Source organism: Copidosoma floridanum, unplaced genomic scaffold (genome assembly GCF_036245765.1).
Source record: "Copidosoma floridanum isolate Cflo_tuat_1 unplaced genomic scaffold, Cflo_Japanese_pri ptg000021l, whole genome shotgun sequence".
In the NCBI taxonomy this organism is placed as follows: Eukaryota; Metazoa; Arthropoda; class Insecta; order Hymenoptera; family Encyrtidae; genus Copidosoma; species Copidosoma floridanum.
In genome coordinates, this window is record NW_028321898.1 from 27,128,953 (window position 1) to 27,154,772 (window position 25,820).

The window sequence follows — 25,820 nt, forward strand, 5'->3', positions numbered from 1 at the left end:
TCTGGTTTTCTGACCCTTTTGTCTCTCGACCCTTTCGGCGTTTCTTACCTGCTGCTTCCTTACTTCTCCGTCACAGAGGTAGTGCCCTGAAAGAAAAAAAAAAAAAGAAAATTGACTCGTCATTTCTGTAGTTCCACTTTGGACTCGATCGTCAACTACACCTACACCGCGTATGGATCGAGTTCCTCGCAAAATCCACCCTCACCCTCGAAGCGAAAGAGAAAAAAAAAAAAAGGAATTATAATCCCCCAATAACCCACTCGAATTGTACGACCATTCGCGAGCGCCAGTGTACATAATATATATACGTACGGGGGATGTAACAACAAGACCCAGCCACTTTAATCGGATATACCTATACGCAACGAAGCCCCAGATTTCATTCATCTCGCCGTCCTTTCGGCTTTTTTACGATTACAGGCGAAAGGAGACTCTAGAGGGCAGCTCCCCACCCCCCTTCCGACGAGCCTCAATTCTCCCTTGTCCGCCGTGAAGTACTCTCGTAAAAATTATCCACTCCCCGTCTTTGTGTTGTCAATCTCTTTTTTTTTTTTTTTTTTTCTTTATTGCGCCATCAATGTCATAGTCTTGGAGCTCAGCGTTATAGTTGCGTTGATCCAAGGGGCTCGAAAAATTTCAACCCCCCCACGTACGGCACCCGTACAGTTTCCTCGGTCCAAACGTAAGTATACGTCCTTGGACGGAAAAAAAAAAAAAAAAAAAAAAACCAAGTACAAAGCGGCCTAGAGGTTGCTCCGGCAACGTCGTCGAGAGCGTAAGATATATATAGTGGGAGCCCGTAGGCTGGAAGGGAGGGAAGGGAAGAAAAAGAGTTTCTCGAAACTGGAGCAGGTGCGACGGCTCGATACTCGCGTCTCCGGCCGAGTTGCTCCACCCGACATGTACAACAGAGGGAAAAGCAGAAAAATGCGTGGGTGATATTTATATTTATGATACATGTGGTGTCGTTTTCGTGTCTTTTTTATTTTCATACCCGGTTCGGGGCGTACCGAAGCGAGCTCATAAAAGCGCGGATTATTTCGCGCGGTGTAAAGCGTGTTACGTTGGAGAGGTAGTGGTGGTGGTGGTGCTGTTACGAGGGTCTCTGCTTGTGACCTAGATCCAGTAATCGATACTCCCTGGCCCAGATGTATCACACGTACCCAGCTCTGCTCGGCTTCTCTCGCGTCTCTACTCTCCCCCCCCCTTTTTTTTTTCTTCTTCTTACATCGCATCTTTGAAAGGCAGGGGCTGCTGCTTCATACAACGATGCCAACTTGGGGTTATCCACGCGTTGGTGGCAATGGCAACTTGCCCTTTCGTCCTACCGGTTTTATAGCTCTGTTACCCCGTTGACGTTGTCGTTAACTCTTCAGCTGGTACTTACGACCGTGTAGTCTAATCAAGCGCCGAGGGAAGGGTTGCTTTCATTCGCTTTCCTTGATTGTCGGTGACGCGTGGACCATAACTCGTGGAAATTAATACTTTTTGGATCGTTGATTTGTTTTAGTTTTAACAAAATTTTCTCGAACGACGCGTTAGCCAAGCGTATATATTATTACGAAATCATCAAAAAAACATTCTCGCTCACGTGGATGTATTTTTTTTAAATGATCCTTTCGTGCACCGGTATATTTATAGCTCGCAAATATGGTTTACCTATTTTGGAGAAGTAATGATTCGGTTGTTATTATCCGTCTCCAAGCGAAGCGCAACAAAAAAAAAAAAAACCAAAAAAAAGAAATTGTTGGGTAATCTTTCTCCCTCGTGCGCAAGCTGCACCTGGACGGATATACACATCGAAAAAGTAAACGAGGAAACAGAGTGAGAGAAAAATCGTTTGCCCGTTCGTTCGTTGGCCGAGGTCATGGTCAGCAAGCAATACAAGCTCGCATCGCTCTGCACCGCGATGTTGCGTGCAAGGGAGAAAGCCGAGAGTCAACAAACTCGCGGCAACGGCGACACCGACGACAGAAAAGTTTTATTTTTATAACCACACCGGATACCGCGAATATTATAGGTCCACCCTATTATGGTATATAAATATGTAATTACCATGGGGGTGACGTCGCAGGGAATGTGTAAAGTATAAATATACAAGTACACACAGAAAACTTCATATACTTGTATATTGTGGGACAGTGACCTCACCCACTCGTCGTCTGTTGCACTTGCCTATATACGCGCAGTAATGTATCCTTCCTCTTTTTCTTTGCCTCGGTTTCTTTACTTCATTCTTTCTTTTATATTGTGGCCGCACGGATAAGTATTTTGATGTAGGTATACACGCGAGTCTCTCCTTCGTCGTCATAATGGGATACACGGATGGCTGGGGTGCATGTGCCCATCGTACCCAGCACTATAACAATATATACCTACTCGGGCTTTGATCGTAACTGTGATCATCGTACCGTATGGTTCTCGGTATGGTTATCTAACGCAGCGTCGTTTTGGTCTCTTATCCTCTCGTCGACGGCATACAAACCGCAAATAGTATCTACGAGAGTTTCGCCTAGGCTTTGTATTTAGGAGGAGAGAAAAAAACCGGACTAGGCTGCGCTGCGCGACTATTTTTTTTTTTTTTTTTTTTTTTTTTCGGCTTACATGCTTAGGTACGAGTGCATATACAAATCGAAAAAAACGCAGCCATGGTAATTCCTCGGGTATCCATTTTGCACGCTATGTACATGTGAGATATTTTTTTGATACCAGCGCGACATTCGATTCGCTTCGCTTTGCGCATTCCAATTCGTTTGACCTGTACCTTATAGGTATAACGTATATAGGGTATTGTATCGCATATTATATATATTGCCACCACCTGTCGCTCTCTCGCACCGTTCGCATTCATATACGTGTCGTTATGTTAAAAAATACTTTCGTAAATCTCGATAAAAATAGGCATGGCATTTTTTATCTTCTTCGAGTTTACCGCTTCATTTATACATACCACAATCCTGTAGTACGATATTTTTATGATCTAAAAGCTTTAAAAAAAAGGGCACACCACCCAAGCACCGCGCGAAGAAATACTAACAGTTGATACCATTCTAAATTTCCACGATCTCTGGATCAAGCTTACCTATACATTATACAGTGCAAGCGACGTAGCGGTTGTTTTTTGTTCCCCTCAAAGGTCACTTCTCGCGTGTGACTCGACCATGTATCCACGCGAAAGACATTGAAACGAAATGAAAAAAAAAGACTGGAAAACTCACGGAAACCGACCGGAGGGCCCAATTATACACGCACGCGCAGTCCCATCCGTTGTGCAGATCGGTTACCGAGAAATCGGCGCATGTACATAATATAAATCGTCCGCAGAGTGATAATGTACTCGCACGATACTTACTTACTGGGGTATACGGATACGTTGCAATACAAGTACGGTCGGCTGTGACCGATACTTTTCTATAATCGGTATGTATGTCGGCGGGCAGTGTCCTTCGGCTCCATAGTCGTCGCGTTTGCCGATCGCGTGCTTCGATTACCCGGAAACAACGGCCAACGTTTTCCTATGTGCACTATACGTGCAAGTGTACCCATATATTTATGCACCCTCCCTTGCTGTTGCGTCACACCACGTGCATCGACATCAGGTATAACCATAATATACAAACGCCAAACGCGAGGGCCAATAAACCGTTGCCGCGTCACCCACCGCCCACCTCGACGGTCGTCGTCCAAGATCTCTTCTCTCGCTGCTCCTCTATAGGTACATGTATTACCTACGTATGCACGTATACAACTCAGGCTTGGGTCTTTCTCTCTTTCTCTCTCTCTTTTGCTCCGCGTATCCGAAATCTCCTCTGTATGGGGCACATCGAGCACTGATACATGTATATACATATACATCAGTGCTCCCCTGACGTCACGCGCGAGCGTCCGTCCGAAAAGCGAATGAGAGGCGCAAGCTCTCGCGGCAACGGAGCGAGAGAGGGTTTAATGACCCCGCGATCCGAGTTCAATACACCGCTCTCTCGCTCTCTGAGCCTATATATCTGTATTTGGATGCATGGGATGTACATGTGTATATAAATGCGCGTCGCGGAGCGGGCGACGTCCGTCAAGATGATGTTGATGGTGACACTCGATCGAATTTTTTTGCCAATTTGTTGCGGGCTGTGTTGTGTATATATTATACAGGTATTGTGAAATTTTTCGATCGAAGCGGTGATCGTGTGGATGGTACATACGTTTGGGCGTGTTGGCATCAGTTTACAGTTGAAGAAGATGAGAGAAAAACGGTGAAAAATAATACGCGAGAGAATGATTGATCGACCGTAGAAAGAAGGGCAAGAGGTGTGTTGATACGACACCTATTTCGGTCAATTTGAATCCGAGCGTGGATGTTTGGTGCAGGTTTAATCAAATGTTTTGGATGCTGATACAAGATGAGACTAGAAAATTCGATAGCTGGTATATTATACTCACTGCTGGACCAATTTGTATCCCTAATGTGGAATATATCATACAAATATCCGCGAGGATTCATCCAACGGAAGAGACTTTCGTTCGAAAAAAAAAAAAAAAAAAAAAAAAAAACAGGACTGCTGCTTTAAGAGTCGTAAAAACAAAATATATACAGCGTAAGGAGATAAAACCGAAGAGCTGAGGAGCAGCAGTTAGAGGCGTAAGATGGTGAGAAAAATCAGGAAAACAGGAGAAAAGACGAAGGTGCTTTTTTCCCACCACTTGAAAGGGCCCCTTCTTTCTACCAACGTCATCGTCACATATACCAGCAGACCAATGTCCCAAAGGTAGTCACGTAGTCATATACCTACACTGCGTTTGTACATGTATATACGTATATTATGTATACCTATACCTATTGTTCGCCGTTTGCCCGAAACCCTTCGTTTTCTCGAACCTGATTTTCAGTACTGCGGTATGGTATACCTATACATATACTTGCCCACCGAGTTATCTCGTCTCTCTCTCTCTCATATCGTATTCCAAAGTCGTTTGGTTGCTCTTGTCTCAGACGGTTTTTCTTGGATTGCTTTTTCGCTCCGCGAAGCGAGATCATCTAATGGTAATGAAGCAGCGGCCGGACGACCCAGAGGACATTAATGGTCCTTTTCCTCCCAAAACCCTGCATGCGACGTGTGTGTATAATCTTTGGACGATCGCGTCGACGAAACACGGCAAAAATAACGCATATCTCGTCACAAATCCACACTCATCCCGCGCCGTCCAAGTATCCCTAGCTGGAGGTCTCGAGGATCATCATCTGCTCCTCCTCTTGTTCAGCCCACGTCAACTCGAGTGGAGCCTTCCCCAGCGCTTCTCTCGCCACCCACCGCAAAGTGTACCAAGCCAGCAGCAGCGTTCCAGATTCAGGAGTCGCGCCCTATATTTTTACTCGCCCCCCTACTTTTGAAATTAGCACCGCTTCTCCCCCTCCGGGTGCAGTGGAGAAAAAAAGAGAAAACCAATCGAACGACCGAGCTTCGACGGTGAAAGTATAAGTAAATAATAATAAGACGGACGCGGCGCGGTTTATTCTCGTCTCCGCGGAGGAGCGAAACCCCATCGCTTGACTCTTCTCTTCTTTCGTACAAAAGGTGCGCGTGTATGTGTGCCCACGTCATGAGGTATATATACTCGGGAGATAAAAAGAAAGAGTCAAAAAGCGGCCTTTCAAGTAGCGCGTATACATAATACGTAAGTAGTCGCGGCTTCTTCTCCTTTTCTTCCTTTATTTTTCTACTGCACGCGCTTTCAGCGGGGGAAAGACGATTCTCACGTACCCACTCGCCTTCTTCCACCTCCCCAACCCCAACCCCCCCTGTTTTTTCTTTTTGCATACACTTGCGCTCCCGTGCGTCTCTGCTCCGCTGGAATGCTTTTTACGAATTGTCTCCCCCCCCCTCTCTCTCTCCCCCTTGGCAAGCTGTACCGTATAATACACGTTTGGGAATTTGCGATTTTCTTTAAGTTGGTAGGATATGTACTTAGCTAACAGAGACCGCGTGTGCGTGTGTCACTGACCTGCGACCCTTGCGGCGTGTCGGGATGATTGTGTCTCTTTTGAACAGTAGCGAAGTATGTAGGTACGTTGTGTTGAGTTTTTTTTTTTTTTTTTTTTTTTTTTTTATCGCAGGTGTAATTTGTTCCGATAAGATTGTTCCAAAAAAAGAGGGTACCTTGGTGTCTTATTCTTCGTGATGCATTGTCTGAAAACGTCGGATCAAATAATAATACACGGTGTCATCGTGATATAGATAAGATAACATCGGTGTACCTCTACATAATATAACATACGCTTACGAACGGTAATGTCGACATGAGGAGTCAAAGAGAGCCGACGATGAAGACGTCTCTTGTGCGAAACGACCATAACCAGCACTTTCCCCTCCTCCTCTTTCTTTTCGTTTTATTACTTCACGCTGTGCACGCGCGTCAACCAACAACTGCAATCTGATAAAAATACTTACCCTCCTTTTGAAATATGCAAGTAACTTCCTTTATGCGTTAAAGGTGTTTTTCCTTCCTCCCTCCCTCCCTTTTTTTTTTTATTATTTAATGCTTGATTTTCGTGCTCGATAGCAGACACGCCGACAGGTTGCTGTGTGCGAACACCATACTGTCTCAGTGCAAAAAATCGCGTGTGTGTGTATACTATATTGTACACACGCGTGTGCACGTGAAATTATGTATTTATTAAATTGATTATAGGTAGAACGCGATGATAATCGGGATGTAGCAGCGATGATGATAATCACTTTCGTTTGCCGGAGGAAACGATAAATTTTGCCGGAGAAACGAAATGGATTTTCTTTGATGAAACTCTGGATTTTTTTCAACGCTATTATATAAGTACGTGTATGATGTAGGCGGTATGATGAAAAAAAAGAATTAATGTATTTGTTTTTTCATTGCTAAATCTAGCTTGAATCTGTACCGTAATTGCCTACATCGGAGTAGTTGACAGGGAAAGGAGGTACTGCAACATCCGGAAAATTAATTACAGGGAAATAAGAGCTGTTTATTAACTCTCTGGGCTCGTACTATCAGACGCTTTATCTACAGTAACCAATTGGTTTATATAGCCGACGAAACAAAAAAACATTCAGATGTGTTGAAGCTTGCGTGCTTCACATTCAAATATGTACGTGATAAGGAAAAAAAACCCCGAATGTCGTATCATTTTCTCTATATGGATTATCAATCATTTTGGGTATGGTGTAAGTAAGTATTAAATGTATAAATTGTGGTACACAACATTAGTAGTAGATGGACTGTGCAAAGTACACATCGCCACAACCGGAAGAATTGCGTATGAGTATGATGTTTGATTCGACGTGTGATGTAACGTGTAGGCGTTTGTTCTCCCGCGAGACTTGCGGGAGAAAGTATCAAGGACGCGTGAGCGCGTGAACAGATGTCTGACTACATATACACCTCGATCCCGATGTATATAAGTCTATCTTCTGGCAACGGAGCAATTTTTTTTATTTTTCTTTTGTACGGGTCAACGACTGTGTTCAATGTGTGATTCTTTTTTTTTAGCTCAAAAACTGAATGAGAGTGTTTGTTTTCGTTGGAATTGAAAGGTGAAACTTCTTAGTAGTATCTATTGCGATGACTATACACAATTTTGGTAAGTTTTTTTTTTAAAGATGGAAAGATATTAATTTACGCGTGTGTATTTTGTGACGGGGGTGAACTTGCTGCTGAAAATTTCTTGCAAAACAAACAAACGCCAGCTGTGATGTCATAAAAAACTTTCAATAAATTGCACAATTGCTGTGGAAGAATAATTTAAAAAAAAAAAAGTTTTGCTCTCTTCGCTGTTGAAAATTAGGAGAAAAAAAATTGAGCTCCCACGTGAAACTGCAGGCACCCCCTTTCTCGCCCTTTGCGTGTTCGCAGCTAAGCCAAAACGCATTACCCGTATGCGCGTCTCCTCGCTCTCGGCATCTTGAGCTGCCTCCTTGTGTATTTCTCTGCTTCCTTTCTCTCCTTGCTATATATACTAACACGACTTAACCTCCGGCACTTGCGCAATTTTAGAAGCACCGTTATTTACTCGCTCCATCTCTCCTTTTCTCTCCATATGTTGTAGCCATTAGTCTAGCGTAGAGCGGTAAAATGTTGTTTTCAAGGTTTTTTCATTGCTGAAACAAAATTCTTTTTTTTATTTTTATTTTTTCTTCTTTTCCATTACGAAACATTCGGATATTTTTTCTAAGATGCCGAAAGTAATTAATCTTTATTTTCGCCAGCTAAATTAGTTCTGGTTGTATTATTTCAATGTTTTTGTTTACGGAAATCACTTTTTTTTTTTTTTTTTTTTTTTTTTTTTTTTTTTTTTTCAACAAAACTGTGCAACGTTTTTTCTTTTTCTTTTATGTTAAGAAATTTCCCCTGTACAATTTCCAATTAAATCCTATTACTTGAATTGCTTCGTTAAGTAAAGCTAAGAACATACATTAAGCCCCGAGGTTTCTGTACAACCGAGAAAATTAATTACAAAAAGTTACCAAGTAGTAACGGTTATTCTAAGTGGTAATAAACGTGACAGAATGGTTACAGGGACGTAATTTCTTTTTTTCATCATGACTATACTAATTTTTTTTTTTTTTAATATTTAACAAACAAAGAATTACTTAAAATTTTAGAAAGTATTCGTTGATATAGTAATAAGCATTCCATCTCTGTATTACTAACTGCTTACCTGCACCAAATAAATTAATGGTTAACAGTTAAGTAATATTATTGATATTCTATCACGATGTTCCTTGAGATTGCATCTAAAAATTGCTCTACAGCCGTATTTTTGCCCAAGTACTATTTAAGATAAAATAAAACGTACAAACGCGTAAAAAATCCTCCATCAGTAGATAAGGTCCGAGTTTGGTAAGACATCTTTCAACATACCTATGGTCAAACGAAGTTGTGAAAAATTCATCGTTCCACCTATGGTTTTATCATCGTCCAAACCACCTTTAAATACAGAAACCCATTCTTTAAAAAAATGCACCATCAGCTGATATACATGACAAGTTCTCTGGTCCTGTTATTGTACACGCCGTTACTCGAGCTGCTCACCTTGGACATGTGTCAACTATTACACCGTACACAAAGCTCGAAGCTATGATCAATAAATAACAATACTGCCACGGGGCTTATTTCATTTAATGGCGACTAAGTCGCTCAGCAATAGATGGCATTATATTATATTATGCATTATATAATAGACGCTCATGATAAATCAACTACTCGACTAACAATGACCGTTTTTTATCATCGACTCACAGACACGTACAAGTCGCATCAGGCATTGTACACGATAGCCCGTTGAGAAGTGAATGAAGCGAAAAATGAAATGCGTGCAATGAAAAAAAAAAAAATGAAGAACGAAGGAGAAAGAATCCAGCCGAACGAGGATACATTCCTAGGCTTTTCGAGGCCGTTCGCAACCCCGTACACCGGTATATTCGCGCAGACGTTACCTATACCTATAGCTTCTCTATCTCGCGCTATTCCGTGATGATGTATGCCATGCTTGCGTGTGGTGCATCGGGCGGTGGCTATACGTAAAGTGTGTGTGTATGATACACGGCACGGCTCCTACAGCCTCCCTTTTTCGCCGGCGGCGTAAGTATATATACGGCAAGGGTGCCAAAACACTGGCAGCACGCATGCGCCCATCGCTTCCCCCTGATCTAATCTGCATGCTCCTCTCTCTCCTTGTTCTCTGCCCAGTGTAAAAGAGAAGGTTTAAAAACAACCCCCTCATGTATCCTGTTCTTTTTTGTCTCTACAGTGGCTCGACACGCTGTATCTCTGCCACATTGTGTACGTGTATCTGTACTGGTTTGCTCCAGCATTTTGTTGTGACCACGCACTTGGCAAAAACAGGAGAGCTGTGCAATTATAAACCCTTCATTGTAGTCGGAAAAAATTCTTTGTAATTTGTAAATCCCCTTTTTTTTTTTTTTTTTTTTTTTTTTTTTAACAAAAGCAAAAACATAAATTTACATTGAAATCATTGGTACTGACATTATTCAAAGACGCACCCCGACGCGGTCGAGTTACGCCGCCGCGTCTAACCCAATTTGTTTGCACGGCTCAGCGTTAGGTGGTATTATGTAGGTACGTGTCAGCGGCTCTTCTCGGAGCTGTAAAGAGCACTCGGATGCTGCTGTTACAGCTCGACAACCTCAATCGCGGATCATATCTCGCCTCTGCATGGATTATCATCCCGTGTTTCGACACATTTGATGCTCCCCCCCCCTCTCTCTCTTTCTCTCGTGCACTGCTTTTTACGTGTCTTACCGTAATTGTCTGTTTCAAATTCGGTAATCGAAGCGTGTTGACATTTTTCAGCTAAATTTATCCGAACTAACAATCCTTGAATTACTTACTTGTGAAAAAAAAAAAAAAAAAAAAAAAAAAAAATGGGAGATAATGGTGCGATTTTCAGGTAGTACAGGTACTTGCAGCCACAGGCGAGCATACCTATCTCAGTAATCATCTCGCGTGTAATCTCAGCCTCGTCATATTCTGTTCTTTCCTCGCGTAATATCGGAGCCACTTCCTCCCCCTACCCCGAAAACTCTCGCTATCAATGTATCTTTCTCCAAAGCACACTGTACCAGCACAATCTTTCTCCCTTCTCTTCTCTCACCCCTCTGTTCTCTATACATATATGTATATCGAGCTTCTCTTAAAGATGTGTGTGTGTGTGTGTGTGTATGCGTTGCGTTCTATTCCCCTCCGTTGGCTCAAATAGTGTAGCGGCGCGCGCCGAGCCTTTTTTCCCCTCCTTTCCTCCCACCTTTTTATTGCTCCGAAAGAGCGTCGGCAGCGCCGACCCCATGTTGTGTACCCACTCGTAAAGTTTCAGTCAGTCGCGCGAGAGCCTTCATCGGGGGAGGAGCTTTTTTCCTCTCCCTTTTTTTTCGCCCTCGCACACAACTCCACGCCCGTGTGTTTACATATATATACATCTCCGTATACCTCCACGATACACCGTATCACACGCCGTGTTTTGTCATTAATAATATTATTATTTTTATTATTATTATTATTATTGTACTCTTTGTATTACTATCATCATTAGTATTATCGTCATGAAAATTCATTAGTTAGCCGTCACCGTGCGTAAATAGTATTTAATTCGAAACACGTCACTGCCAAGCGTCTGTGAAGAATATAGTGATAACGTAATATACATATAATATATATATGGTGTGCGCACGTATGCGCAATATTATGCCCCGTTCGTATCACCGAGTGCTCGCTTTGATCAATACAGTTCTTCGATCGAATTTAATTCTTTAGTCGTTGTCAATCGTTGTTGCAACAACAATCACGACACAACACTGCCGTTGAGCAAACGCGATCGCGTTTACTGTATTTTACTCGTGTTGTTGTTACTATAATAACAACCACTGTCTGCTATACTGCTGCATTATAGTGTGTTCATTGTGTTCAGCCGTTTGAGATTACACGTTTTGTGGTGTCATGATTCAGTGACGTGTAATTGATTGTAATAAAAATTAAATACAAGTGGCTCGTGTGGCCGCGACGAAAAAAGTGCTGTGAAGTATAGTGGTGATTTTTTTTTCTCTCTCTCCCACTCCCTCGAATAAATCAACGACAGAGATAGAGAGAGAATCAAGGGGGAAAAAATAAAGCAAAAATCAGAGTGTTTTATAGTAAAGACGAGGTGTGAGTGGGTGTTGTATAGTATGCGTATATTGTTGTTATTACACGCGTTATACATGTGAGTCTGCTGTTCGGGAAGAGGAGGAACGACTGCAGGGAAAAGAGTGTATACGTGTAATACGCCAGGGAAGAAAAGAAGAGGAGAAGAAGAAGAAGAAGAAGAAGAAGAGGAAAAAAAGGGAGGAGAGCAGAAGCTGTGTGTTGTGTGTGAGTGTGTATAGTATATAAATGCGGTAGCCGGAGTCTGCACTTTAAATTCCACGCTGCCGCAGAAGCAGCCGAGCCGCCGATGACGACAGAGGAGATTTAAATGGTGAGCGAGAGAGAGAAAGATGCGCCATAGTTGGGCGTGCGTATTTGTGTGGATGTGGGTACGTTTACGAGCGAGGAAGTTGATGCCCCGCAATAATATATATGCGTGTGCGCTTCTTGTCTTGCGAAGCGTGCGGTTGGAAATCGATGGGTTTTTTACGAGGTTTCGGAGGGATGTATTGCAACCTATTTATTTATTTTTTTGTTTTTTGTTACTGCTGTTTTCAAGGCTCTCAGGGTTGCACTAAACTAGCTCTCGAGCCCATACATCGGACTGGGTAAAAGTGTGACATATTGATCGTAATAACGTATCGATCAGGTGTGTATTTTATACACCTGTTGACCTTTAGATAAATACTGTTATCATTAACACCCGATTACAATAGAAAAACGCTTTAAAATTAATAGCATCTTGGAAATAACAAATATTTAAACCTTGACACAATTGTGAGCCTACGGAAGTAACTGTGTTATCTAGCCACGACATCTTATCCGGAAAACAATGATTACGTACAGGTGTGCCATTCGAGGAAATGGTTCGTTTATCTCTTTTCATTCATTATGAATAAAAGTGATATTTAATGGGAGCGTTACAGTTTATTATGAGAAACTCGTTAATACAACATTGGGCTTCTTAGAAATATTTTCACATTATTTTTTTATTTATTTTTTTTTCAAGGCATTAGTACAAACATACACAGAGCCATTAGAGTGCTCTTTTTTCATTAGTCTGTAAATAGAAATGCTGGTTTACGGCTCGGGCAATCGCACCAATTAATCCCCTGCGAGCACCTGTTTATCACTTTTGCAATTAAAAACGAATGCACGACGCGGATAATATTTTATCGCGATGAGCTTGAAACGCGTATTTAAATGGATAAGGTAAAGAAAATATTTATACATAAACATATTAGTTTCGAGAGGTTTACTTAAGTTTTCTTTATCTTCGTCCGAATGAAAATTTATTCATCTGCTGACGATTTTTTCGCGTCTCTCTGAATCACGTTTAAGAATCGACAAACAAACGCGAGACCTTGAAAAGAAAAATGCTGTAGCTTGCGATGGGTCACAACGATGTTGACGAGCACTCGATAAATTTGGTCCTAATTGTTCGATCACCTTCACCAAATCGTGCAATTTTTAATAGCAAAACGATCACATCATTCATGTGTATTGAATCTTTGATAGAAATATTATGTTTTCTCAGTACACCATTTCCAAACAAATCCTCAAGTTCAAAGATCTGGTGAAATATTCGATCCTTTTAAAAGCTTATACACTCATGTGATCCTTGAAACATGTATGGATGATTATGATTCCGCACTTGACCGGATCTAAAGTGCAAGGTCAGAGATGTGCGAGAAAGAAACGCAAGTAACTAACTTGATTGTTGAAAAAAAAAAAAAAAAAAAAAAAAAAACAGCTTCTTCATCTTCAATTTAACCAACTTATCGGGAGTCTTGAGCTTGGAGGAAAAAAATTAATGATGACACATACTTTTATTTAGACACTTGCACACACAATATTTATAAAGTATAGAAATTTTTAATTATTCGTCACGTTGAATTGATGCCGACTGAAAATTCTCACACAGCTGACCCGTGAAAGTTCCTTGCACTGTTTTATTTTTTTTTTTTTTTTTTTTTTTTTTAGTAACACCCAAACAGAAGCGTGTGGCAGAGCAAAACAAACCATCGCGCACTCGCTCGTGGGTGTGCGCATGAGGTCGGTAATCTCGTTTACAAACCCTGTCATCTGCTGCTGCAACAAGTATACGTACATGTATACGAGAGAAGAGAGAGAAAATACACACGTGATTATCCTTAGCACCTTTTTAAACGCGCAAAAGTGTTTTTGCTCGCCATCAGCTCAGGAGGATGAGAGAGAGAGAGAGAGAGAAGGAGAGATATAAACCCACTCGCGTGGCTGCACCAGAGAGAGAGAGAGAGAGATCCTGATTCCGCGAGAGAGAAACAGTACAGCGGAGGGTATATACAGCGTATAGGTCGTTGCTCTCTCGGCGAGGGCTACGTCGTCGCAGAAACGCGCGCATCAGGTGAATCCTCTCTCTCTCTCTCTCTCTCCTCCTTCCGTACGCACCAGGTATATATATATATATATATGTACGTGCTGCAACGCAAAGGGAGGAAGCGGAGGAAGAAGAACGACTCGGTGTTGTATATGGTGGCGGCGACCTCCGAAACTCGCTATATCTCCGATGCGCGGCTGATGGAGGAATATCGGACCCCATGCACTTCAAACTCCTCCTTCGGAGTACCTGTATTCTGCAGTACAATAATACTATACTGGCGTTCGTACAAATGTATACACATGGATACGTCTCATGCACGGGCAGTGTATTATAACGGTGCAATGGATGCGCTTTTGGTTTCTCTCCTCCTCCTCCTCCTCCCCCCCCCCCGATATACGCGTGTGCTCCTTTGCATTTGGACTCGTGGTTGTTTTTCCGTTTGAGTTTTTTCATACCGTGCAGTCGTGCTTTTGTTTCCTTTGGTTTCCCTCTCGTTCTTCTTGATTCAACGCTCGAGCGCAAGTCAATTTTAATGAACCGAATAACCCTATTTCACCCGACTTTTATCCTTAATAACCCTATACAGTGTATCCTTCGTGTTGAAGCAAATAAAAAAATAAAAGTTCGTAACGCATTTTAGAGAATCCCGTGCAAACTCCCAGATGCGAAATAAATTACACCGTAGTAAACGAGCCACTTCTCGGTCTGTCCGTCCGTCTGTCCGTCTGTCTGACTCTCCACGCGTATTTTTCTATGCTAACTTGACGGCGCCCAGAGCGAAAGCCGAGGAACGCACACGCGTGTGTATATTATATGATATAGTTACAATCTCTCCCATCAATTAGTCCAATTTTCGTGGGGCCGAAGAAAAAAAAAATGGGCGGAACCCGAGCGGTGGCGTGCGTATCCCCTTTGATAAAACCAACCCGTGATCTATTACACGCAAGAGCCTCCAATTTGCCTAATTTCGCCCCTTTTGGCAAAGGCGCACGGACGAAAGGGAAGAATCAAAGTCATCGTCGTTCGTCCGTGTCCAGTATATCATATACCTTGCAGCCCGCCAATTGGACGATTTTTATCCTTTTCTTTTCTCTTGAACGCACACAATTGGCCAAAGCGCGAGCTTATAGTTTGCATTATTTTTTCTTTTTTCGGCCCTTTCTAGTTTGAAAAATAAAAAAATGGCCCCGCACCCCCCGCTTCGATACATTTTAAAATTCAAATGAGCCGATCGGCTGGCAAATTTTAATCAACAAAAAACAATATCCCCGTCCGTCGACGCCAAACAGCTCGATATTATTTTTTCTAATCGCGTATTAATACACACGCGCGCGTTGCATAAAGTAAACAGGAAAGCTGTCCGCCCGTTGGATGTATAAAAAACAACTTGTAGTAGCGGTCAGTGCGGCGGCGTGTCGTATCCAATTTTTTTTTTTTTTTTTTTTTTTTAATGAAAACTTTCGCGTTTTTCCCGCGCGCCCGCATTTCGATGTAATCGTTATCCGCGGCAACCTACTCGCGCCAGAGCCGCCTGTTGCATTGACCTACTCGCTCTCGCGTCCATGTACACTCGTACACGATGATGCTCGGCAGCGAGGGCGAGCCTTGCGCTTTGACGGACACCGGAGAACAAACAATCCACGGGTATACACATCGTCACGCGAGTCGGCTTTTTTTTGCCCCTTTTCCGAACAATGTACCTATACTGTATGTTAAATCCGGTTCTTCTCTTTATTGTTTATTTTTTTTCGTACATACTTTTGAAAGTCCCACAGTACAAATGTCAAGTGATTCTAACAGAGCGTATATTTATGCAGCACGTGACAATCCACTTCCTACATGATTTCAAAAAGTGTCACCCATATCGCGTCGGCCAATCGTGGCAAACAGCCGATAAAACTGCCTCCAATCGATGTAAAAAAATCGTCCAAGTTGAAAAAAATGCTAGTCATCGATCGTATTATAGTCTCTCGAGTTCCGCAATATATCCCGTGCTATTATTTATATATAGGTGTACTGTGGTGGTGCAAAACGCATCGCGATGTGCCAATCTGCGCGACAGTACACAGCGGTTGAGCGGAAAAGCACCAAACGGAGTCAACGCACTGAATAAGCGGCACTTGGGATCGAAAAAGAAAAAGTTGTGCTCATGCAACTAAAGTGCATTCACATGTATATAGGTAGACGGTGGAAAAGCAGGTCACGTGTGTGTGCGCATACGTGCTTGCACCGGGGTATGCAATGGCTGCACTGGGTTAGCATAGAGAGAGGAGGAGGAGGGGGGTACTAATTACGAGGCCTGCAATTACTCGGCACACGAAAATAGAATCTAATTGTCCTCGTTTTTAGCGCACACGTATACGCTATCAGCGCCTTTGACTCACGGCAGCAACAACTTGCACCGTCTGTCTCCTCCTCCTCCTCCTCTACTCTCTTATTCTACATATAGGTATCAGGTATAGAATAGGTACTTTTATGCAGTATCTTCTTCTTTCATACACTTTAACGGTTGCTGCTTAGTTTACTCCTTTCTCGTTTTCGCTTTTCTTTGTTGCAGCTTTGATGCATGCACTCTGTTTTTATCGCGCAATGAGAAATCGCTGAGATGTAGGCCACCAGGGCTGTGTTCGTCCGCGTGTGCAACATATAGAGACGACGTGTATTGCGTGCGTGACGTAAAAGTGGAGCGACAGCGAGTAAGCAGTGACGCAATCAAGTTGTGTACTTGCACCTCTGTGTAGTAGGTACCGTGTGTCCAAATATCACGTTTGGTATTTATAGGGTAAAAAGTGGTTGCGCGCGATAAACCTACACGAGAGGGAAGTGCTCCTTAGAATTTATACTTTCCGTGATTTGTACTTTATACAGTTGGTTGGGAAATCTTGTGTTTTTTCTCTCATTGTCAATTGGAATAATTTTATCTCGCTCGAGTATACGACAGAGAGAATACATGGTCATGGATAATTAGCTGATGATTGGCAAATATCTCGAACAATCGCTACGTAGATCAGAGTGAAAGTATCTGCTCCTCTATTCGGATATAAGTTTATTTTTAGCTGATTTTTTTGGGGCAAGATAAGAGAAAAGAGATAAGAAAAAAAAAAAAATAATAATACTACGGCACATATATCTCAATGCTCGTACATGCAAATGATTAACGGGATCGGAGCACATAATATGTGCGTGGCGTAGGATATTTCATATTTGCTTCGAGCGTATTGTTTTCATTTTTTTTTTTATCTGTTTCAAGTGATTGTGTGCCTACGTTTTCGGCGTCGCGATACCTTGTTATATCATATTCACTTCTGCCATTTTACCATTCTGATTCCGTAGGTGCCCCCCCCCCCACACACACAGATATGGTTATTGTTAGACCTATAATGAAAAGCTGACCCAATTTGTCCTGTAACGAAATGTATACAAGAATGTCTTACTCGAATCGGCGTATAGCAAAACCTCGGCATTGTTTGTAAACACGACGAATTTTTGCAAAAAGAGAAAGCACTGAAAGGGGCTCTGTGTATATATTATATAGGCTGTAAAACTCGAAAATGCGAAATTCCATCGGACAAGAATAATGAATCGCTGCTCGCTCGGAGTATACAATATGTACACCATATATAACGAGCCGCGGGTAACCCGATCCGCGCGCGGGCCATTATACGCGTACACGTTGGAAATTTTAATCCGGAAAAATCCAAAACACACGACCGACAGCTTTCAATGCGAAACCGAGTCCGCGTATGTATCTATTTTATATACACCAGTTTGCGAAACGTACCTACTTATATCCGCGCCGATACGTATCTCCCGAGCAGGAGATATTACACGCGCGTTTCGATTTCCGCGGGGGCGTCGGCTCTTTCCCTGCCTCTCTCTTTCTGGATTCAAAGATACTTATATGGAGGAGGGGGAGGGAAAAAAGGAGGAAACGCTCCTTCCGCTCACCTCAGCCGTATATACCTACGTGTATCTACTTGTATGCGAGCGCGGGGGCGTATGTTGTTGCGAAATGCCCGAGTGGCCGTGCACCTATTTCGAGTATATACTCATTAAAGAGTATATATACTTGAGAGCAAGGAATGGTTTCAGGGAAGCTCTGGTATGCATGAATTTTTAGATGTACATCATGTTGCTGAATTTCATGGCAAGGACTCTTATAGTTGTCCCTCATCCATTATTCTCTATTAAGTAGTAATTTCTCCTTTTATTCCTTCGAAAATACGCGACCTCGATATCGCGCCAGCAGGTATATTTATACACCATGGGTATCTCTTTAAATTAAAACTTTATCGATTATTCTCACTCGTGTCCTCGTTTATTTTCAATCGCGCGTTTACGAATTGGATTCTCCCGATTGACGCACACCAGATATCTGCAATTGTATTTTCAACTTTCGATTCAGCCGAGCAATCGTGCCTTTTGTTTCCACCTATACTTTTGGATTCAAGAGTTTATAGTAGTCCAATAAAATTGGAAGTTCACAGCGCCACATGCAAAGATTCTTTGGAGTAAAAACAGCTTTCTCGTCCTTTATGCGAAATAAAAAAAAAACAATGTGCAGAGAAAAGGTTCGTGACAGTAGCACCTATGTACCCTCGGGCTGTGTGGGGGAGGGTAAACTTGAGCACTCGATGGAGAATCATTCGACACTCACCCTCGCCCTCTTAGCATAAGTGGGGAGGGGGAAAAAAAAAAGAAAACAACAGACGGATGTATTTTCATTACGAGCGCGACATACTCTTCCCCCCCCCTTCCCCCATTCACAGTTTTCGAACCCTTTATTACCCTCGTGCAGTAGCTTGCCTGTGCTCCCCCCCCTCTCTCTTATCTGTGCACGCATTTTTTTTCGCACGCCAAATGGAAGCGAAGGGAAAAAAATATGAGCAGCAGTTGGTAGTGAAAAGGAAAGGGACTAATTAAAGCGCGACACAGCGCAGTGCCAAAGTGTGGGTGTCAGCGTGTTTACGTGCCTCGTCCTCTGCCTCCTTTCTTCCCGTTTGCAGTGTCGTCTCTTGTTTTCCCTTTATTTTCACGGCGAGGAGTCGTCGCGTCAGCAAAGGATTTTGCCCGTAACGAGTTGCACCAGCAGGAGGAAAAGAGCTCTTATTACTTACTCTCCTCTCCGTCTTTCTTCGCTCTCCTGTGCGACTCCCCCTATTTTTTTTTTTTTTTTTTTCTTCTTCTTTCACATTACCGTATTCCGCTCTGCTGTGTACAGGCTAATTTCCATCGTTAACGGGATCCCCTCTCGACTCATTCAGTCGTTTCCAATTGTTTGATCGGGGCAATTATATTTTACGTAAAGAGGCGGCTACATTAAAACAATAATATTTATGTAAAGCAAATTTTCACCCTAAAACTAAGATCTTTGGTTTTTTGTTGTGTAATTCAGTTTTTCGCGCCACCAACTGGAAGTTTATAATATATCTCTCCCTCTCACCCCAATAGTGCACCTGAAGCTCACCGGTGCGACAGAGCAAAAGAAAAGAGCCCTCCATTCCGCTCCAATTGCGACTCTTCCTTTCTCCATGCATCCCTCTGTTGGTACCCTGTGCCGTATACCTCCGGTCGTCCGCATCACGGACACATCACACGTGTGTGCACACGCGACGGAATAGCAGAGAGAAAGAGAGAACACAAAAAAGGAGGAACAAGAAAGCCCGACCCACAAAAGGAGGAGAAGAAGCAGAAGAATAACTAAAAGACCTGCATCCGAAAGGGCAGAGCTCGAGAATAAAAAATAAAAATAATGAAAAAAAGGGCAGGAAAAGAAAAGAGACGCGAAACGCTATATATAGAAGAAAGAAAAGAGAGGGAGGAAAGAATGAAGGGATCAGTTGGTGAGGTATATATGTGTAAGAACGCACGTGACTCGGTGCATATAGGAACTTCAGTCCACGTACACCTCGATGTATGTGCATCAGGGCTATAAGCTCGTGCAATGAGTATAAGACATTTTATGCATATAGAGGCCGTGGATGCGTGTACCGTGCGCACACCGAAACGAAATTACTACAACAGTTGTACAGAGGGCTATGTATGGGACCTAGGTCATAATATAATATATAGGAGGAGGAAGGCGAATAATGCTAATGTACTGCTCCTACATATACTATACACACACATAAATATATATATATATACATGTGACACGCCAACTATTACCACTACAATCGCTGCACGACCTGCACGACGTCGACGAGGAGGCGACGAAGCAAAGGCTGGCTGAGCCACAGGACGTTGAACCCACCAAGCATGCAGACACACACACACATATCGTACAACGCGGACCTTCTTCTCTTCTTCTTCTTCTTCGTCTTCTGCTTCCTTAACGCCGAGGGCTTATAATTCGCCGGAATAATGTGTGTGTGTGTGCAGCCAAAGAACTAAGAGAGAGAGAGAGAGTAAAGGGAAATATTTCCATTGATTTGCTGCACACGGTGTTGATTATACGTATATATATATACGTATACGTGTGCAGGTACTTGAACGTGTACCTGTGTAGAGCCGATGAATTATTTATTCCAGCGACTCGGGGTCTAGTACTTACCTGGCCATGTACACCCATGTACCTCGACAGTTTCTCGTTCCATGTATGATGTGCAGCCGTGCGTGTGTATAGGTATACGTGACAATCCACGTACCAACCCCCCCAACCCCCATGTACGTTATACCCGCTCTTCTTGTCACTCTTGTCATCGACCGCTGGCTCTATTTCCCCGAGTGTACATCACCTATACCCATACCTATACTGTTGCACATAGTTCCGCCGTGGGCCCAAAAGCGCCTTATTTGTCCGTTAAACCAGCACATCCTTTGGCTTTCGTTTTACTTTTTTTTCCCCCGTGCACATCAAACGCAAACCTCCTTCAAGTGGTATACTGCCTTGTGCCGGTAATGGTCAACGGCCACCGGATTTATTGGCGTATCGAATGTCGCCGAGTTTGTATTATTCCTCCCTTCTGCTTTTTTTTTTTTTCGGTACGACTAAGCGTTCCCGTCGAGGATTACAGGTTGTTCGTATACCGCATCGCAAGAATGCACCATCGGCTTGAATGAGAAAGCCCACGATGCTCCGATCAATGCCATATCTGTGCGACTATGGAGAGGAGGATACTTACTCGTACATAAATATATACTCACTCGATTGTTAACAGCCTTGTAAACTGTCCCTCCTTCCTTCCTTTGTTTTTTTTTTTTTTCACTCTGCATTTCGAATTGGTACCCTCGATCGAGAGATGCTGTGGGTTCTTGTGTTGTTGTTCCTCGTACCGTTTCGTCGTTCACGTGGCGGTTGTATGCATCGATCAGTCGTCATTGTTTTCGTGCTCTGTCATGCAGTTTTATTACTATACATGTATACTTACTTTACTGATTGCATCGTCTTGCTGATGTTTTGACGTACCCATACCTACGTATTTCAATTTCACGTATCATTTTAACTCGAGGTGTTCATTGTCGTTGTCACGTGTATAAATATAACCATCGAGTATAGCATAATCTAGAAGCGAGTGAAATCAATACCAAGTAAGTACACGCGTTTCGTTATGTACATGTTCACACTCGCGAGTGAGATTATAAATATATATCAGATATCGTCTTGTCTTCTTTGATTAAAGCTGCACATATACGACCCTGTAGAATTTATTCAAATCAATCGTATTTAAATTCATATCTTCGATGCATCGTGTGCGCAAAGTATTTTTTGATACAAAATTTTCGCTTCGAAGGGTATAGCTTTATTTACTTTATGATTTTTAGCAACGACACATAAAGTATTCGTTGAACAGTAAGATACAACTGTTGATTCTATATATGTTTTGTTTTTATCACGTAAAACTTATGTGCCTAGGTACATTACAAAGTTGTATCAATATGTATAAATTCTCATTAGATGGTGCTATGGTGTGCGCGGCGCACCATACTTACCGTTATACTACTCGCACACGCTCCAAGTAGTACCTGCGGTGCCGTTATAATATCGTATAAAAGAGGAAGGAGCACTCGAGATAAAATAACGAAAATTTTTTCCGAAATCGCGCGTTTATTTCCCGATAAGTACAGCTGTTCGGCAGCATTTCAATGCATATTTAATTAGATGAAATTTGATTCAAAATATAATTGCGCTGATAAGAAACTCGAAGGAAAGGGGGGGGGGGGAAGAAAAAAAAAGAGCAATACACTTAAGAAAATCCTCGCTCGAGCGTTCGACAGCGGGGTGAACTAATCTCGCGCCATAATGGACGAGACTTGGAGATTAAGAAGAGCAGAGGGAGAGATGGAAGGAGAAGAAAACTCGTAGAATCAACGAAAATGAGAGGGACTCGGGAAAAACTAGTTACTCGCGCAAACGAGCGTGACGTGTGTCTCTATATACACATATACCAACATCCGCGCGCGCAAAAGGAGGAGGGACCTTTTCGACAGGCTCGTCTATTATGTCTTCCCCCCTCCCAGCCTCCTTCGAGGTCTACCAACTCGTAGAGGGAGGGAGAAAAATTACCGAGACGCGCGAGGACGAGCCCCTTGGGAAGAGGAGAGACGCGTTATCCCATTTGGGTAAATATTTATTTTTGTGGAGGACAAAGGGAGGAGTAGCGAAAATGAATATCTGTATCATACAGGCTGTACCTGATATAATCAAGGAAGCCGCCACGAGACGAGCCAAGGGAAAAGGAAAAAATAACGGAGGTGAAACAGCGCCGCTAATTAACGATATATCCCCCTTTGGTTGTACAAAAACTCGGGTGCCTCATTTGCTCGAAACTAACAACAACAGCCAAAACGAGTATAAAACACACGCCGGAATATCTGCATCTAATTCATATCCTTTCCGTTCCCTCGGCAGCAGCGTCGCGTCCTCCGTTTCCCAAGGCCGTTGTATAGTCAAAGTGATCCTTTTTTTTTTTTTTCATGCTCCACAGCGTCTATATTCGCTCGTCTCGCCGTGTCCATATATAGTAGCCCCGGGCTCTCGTGCATCTATAAAAAAAAAAAAAAAAAAAAAATACTCACAGGTGCACGCGTGTGCAAGAGTATACGGCCCATCGGTGAACGATCGTGTCCAGAAGAGCGGCTCTATAGAAGCAGACGTGCACAGAACCGCAGGAGCGTTTAAAAAATAAGGGATAACATCCGTAAGGGAGCCGGAGACCGTGACTACAGGTATACATACACTTTGGTGCCTTAAATGTGGAGCAGCCAACGCATAGCTGTGGATGTTTTTTTTTCTCGTTCCCCCCCCCCTCTCTCTCCATTTCGGTCTCTATAATTAATCAATTAGCGTCTTCTTTCCGGTGACTATTGTTGTAGACGAGCTATTGGTACATGAATGTATACTCTCCATTTTATATACCTGTGCCCGAGCAGTGGTGCAGATCCGATAAAACTCTCGACGTTGATGTTGTCTGAAAAGCTTCTTCGCGCGTCAGACATCCCCCGCGTATCGATCGGATTATCTTTCTGCAAGAAGAGGAGGAAGAGAACATAATAAGAAACGAAAGCCACGGAGTACAACCTCAATATTTTGGGCAGAGAGAGAGAGAGCGAAGTCGCCCTTTCTTCTGAATAATATGCATGGTATAGCAGAGTAGACAAATTGGAGGCTGAGCTCTCGGGCACAGGTATACGCGTACCTATGCATGTACCTTTGGAAAGTATTGGTATATCTGAGACATACCTATGGGGAAGGAAAAAGGAGAAGATAACAATGGTTCCACGTGCATTATAGGTAGAAAAATAGTGCTGATGGTTGGAGCATTTGGGAGCGAGAGTTTTCGCCTGACCCTGAAAGTTCAACAGCCCCCTCTTTTGTACTTTTTTTTTTTGCGTGCGTGTGTTTTACCTGCAGTATGCAAGAGGCCCATGGGTGCGCACACACGCGTGCTCGGGGTCTCTCTTTTTTTTTCCTTTCTCGAATGGAGAAGAGAGGATACACACAAAGAGGCTTATACCGCGCCCGAGAGGGACCCCGGGGCCCGGGGTACGCGGTTTTGTTCCATTTTTCGGAGGGGGGGGTGGCACCCAACTTCTTCTATTTTCCTTCTTTCTTCTGTTTCGTTCCTTCCGAGAGAGAGTGACGTGAACGACGTTCTTCCTTTGCCTCCGAGGATCCACATGTACACCTCATAGATGTTGGATACGTTGTGCACACATGTACAATATATATGGATATATGGGTGCCTACATCTTGTTCCATGCCTTTCGTGCAGCTTCTTTTTGAACATTTTCATTTCGTTTTGTTTTGCCTTCGCCTCCTCCTTTGTGCTGGTGGCTAGATGATTAAAAGCGCGTCTCGCGATACGTTTTTAAAATGCGGAGAAGAAGAGATATATACGTCCAGCGGTGTCGTCGATTAATATCAGCTGACGTTGCTGCTGCCGTTTGGATCAAATGTTAAATTACACGGCACCAAACACCAGAGAAGGTAGAGATGAAAAAAAAAAAAAAAAAAAAAGGAGAAACGCCCAAAGGTGCACCCATGTTCCATGTGCTGCTTTATAGCGCGTAGCTCTGTTTAACTTCTCAATGCAACATGGCGCGATCTGCATAATCTGTATACACATATTCTCCCTGTCTGGATTCTTGTGGGTATAAATATATACAAGCAAGTTTGTGAGCGTCGCGTACTCGGACGGTAGTTTGGGTTATCGATATATCCTTGCGGACGTATATGTCAGTGTAACGCGATTAGTGCGTAACAAGAGCACGTTGTTGGCGAACACAACCACTGTAACAACGAGCTCTGTCGTCACTCGTCGAACGCGCCGGTGTTTGCGTTACGTCAACTGTATTGTCATGTAACGTGGTTGTCTGTTTTGTTTTTTGGAATTTGTATTAATTCCCCTACAAAGTTTTCTTTCGTCAAGTACAATTTCATTTTCTGATCCAAGTAGCAATGGTATGAGAACATGTAAGATGGAAGAAAAAAAAGGGAAAAAGATAAGGTCGGAAGTGCTCGTAGCAAGGGTATATGATGTCTGGTCATTTGTGCTTGTCCTTACAGAGGAGACATTCATACGCCGGACCCAAAAACAACACATGTCACTCGCTATCCATTTGAGTCAGCAAAAGTGTGCGCATACAATGAGTAAAAGAGACATCAAGACTCTTCTCTCGTACGCTCCTGCACGTGGAAAAAAAAAAAAACAAACACAAGAGTTGTGCAAAGTGCACACGATACATATAACAATAAGCAGTGGTGGGAGTAAGAGAGACCGAGACGCATCATGTGATGAGTGTACAGCGTGTGTATGTTGTGCCCTTAATCGCTCATTTCCGTTGACTTGACTTGTCTTCCTGTTTCTTTCTCTCTCTCTCTCTCCCTCCCTTTCTCGACTACTGTACTTACGTACACACGATACAAGTGACTTCTTCAGCTATTATTTCACATACACAAAGTCCAAAGCCACCGAATACATCTTCTTATTCGAGCTTATCATTATTATCATTTTTTTTTTTTTTGTTTTTGTTTTTTGTTACCACTGCAGTTGTACACGTAACAGTTTATCCATTCGTTACACGTCTCGTGCTCGTTATCGCACAATCACTAAAATATACTTACAATTATGCAAGTACGGAGCGTTAGTAGGTGATATGTGGGCCTGTAGATGCAGAATCGAAGGCTGCGTCCTTCAACAGAGTGAAAAAAACATTCGTTCAACCGAGTACACGTAGACACTATCGTGCGATTGCTAAATACCTACATCGACCGAATATCGGCGATCGAGAGTGGATGAGCTTCTGCCTCGTGGAGCATCGTCGGATGAGGAGGAGGCGAATCAGAGAGCCA

General features: G+C 42.9%; 1 protein-coding gene across 4 annotated transcripts in view; it reads left to right on the top strand.

The window, feature by feature from the left end:
* Positions 1-25,820, top strand: part of Utx (Utx histone demethylase) — an 85,871-nt gene that overhangs the window by 4,803 nt on the left and 55,248 nt on the right. The window contains exon 1 of one of the 4 annotated variants that reach the window (XM_089594881.1): positions 10,880-11,995. The exons of the other annotated variants lie outside the window; for them this stretch is intronic. The gene's annotated coding sequence lies outside the window, so the exon portion shown is untranslated. Of the gene's footprint in view, positions 1-10,879; positions 11,996-25,820 lie in introns of those variants that run through there. 4 annotated transcript variants of the gene reach the window in all.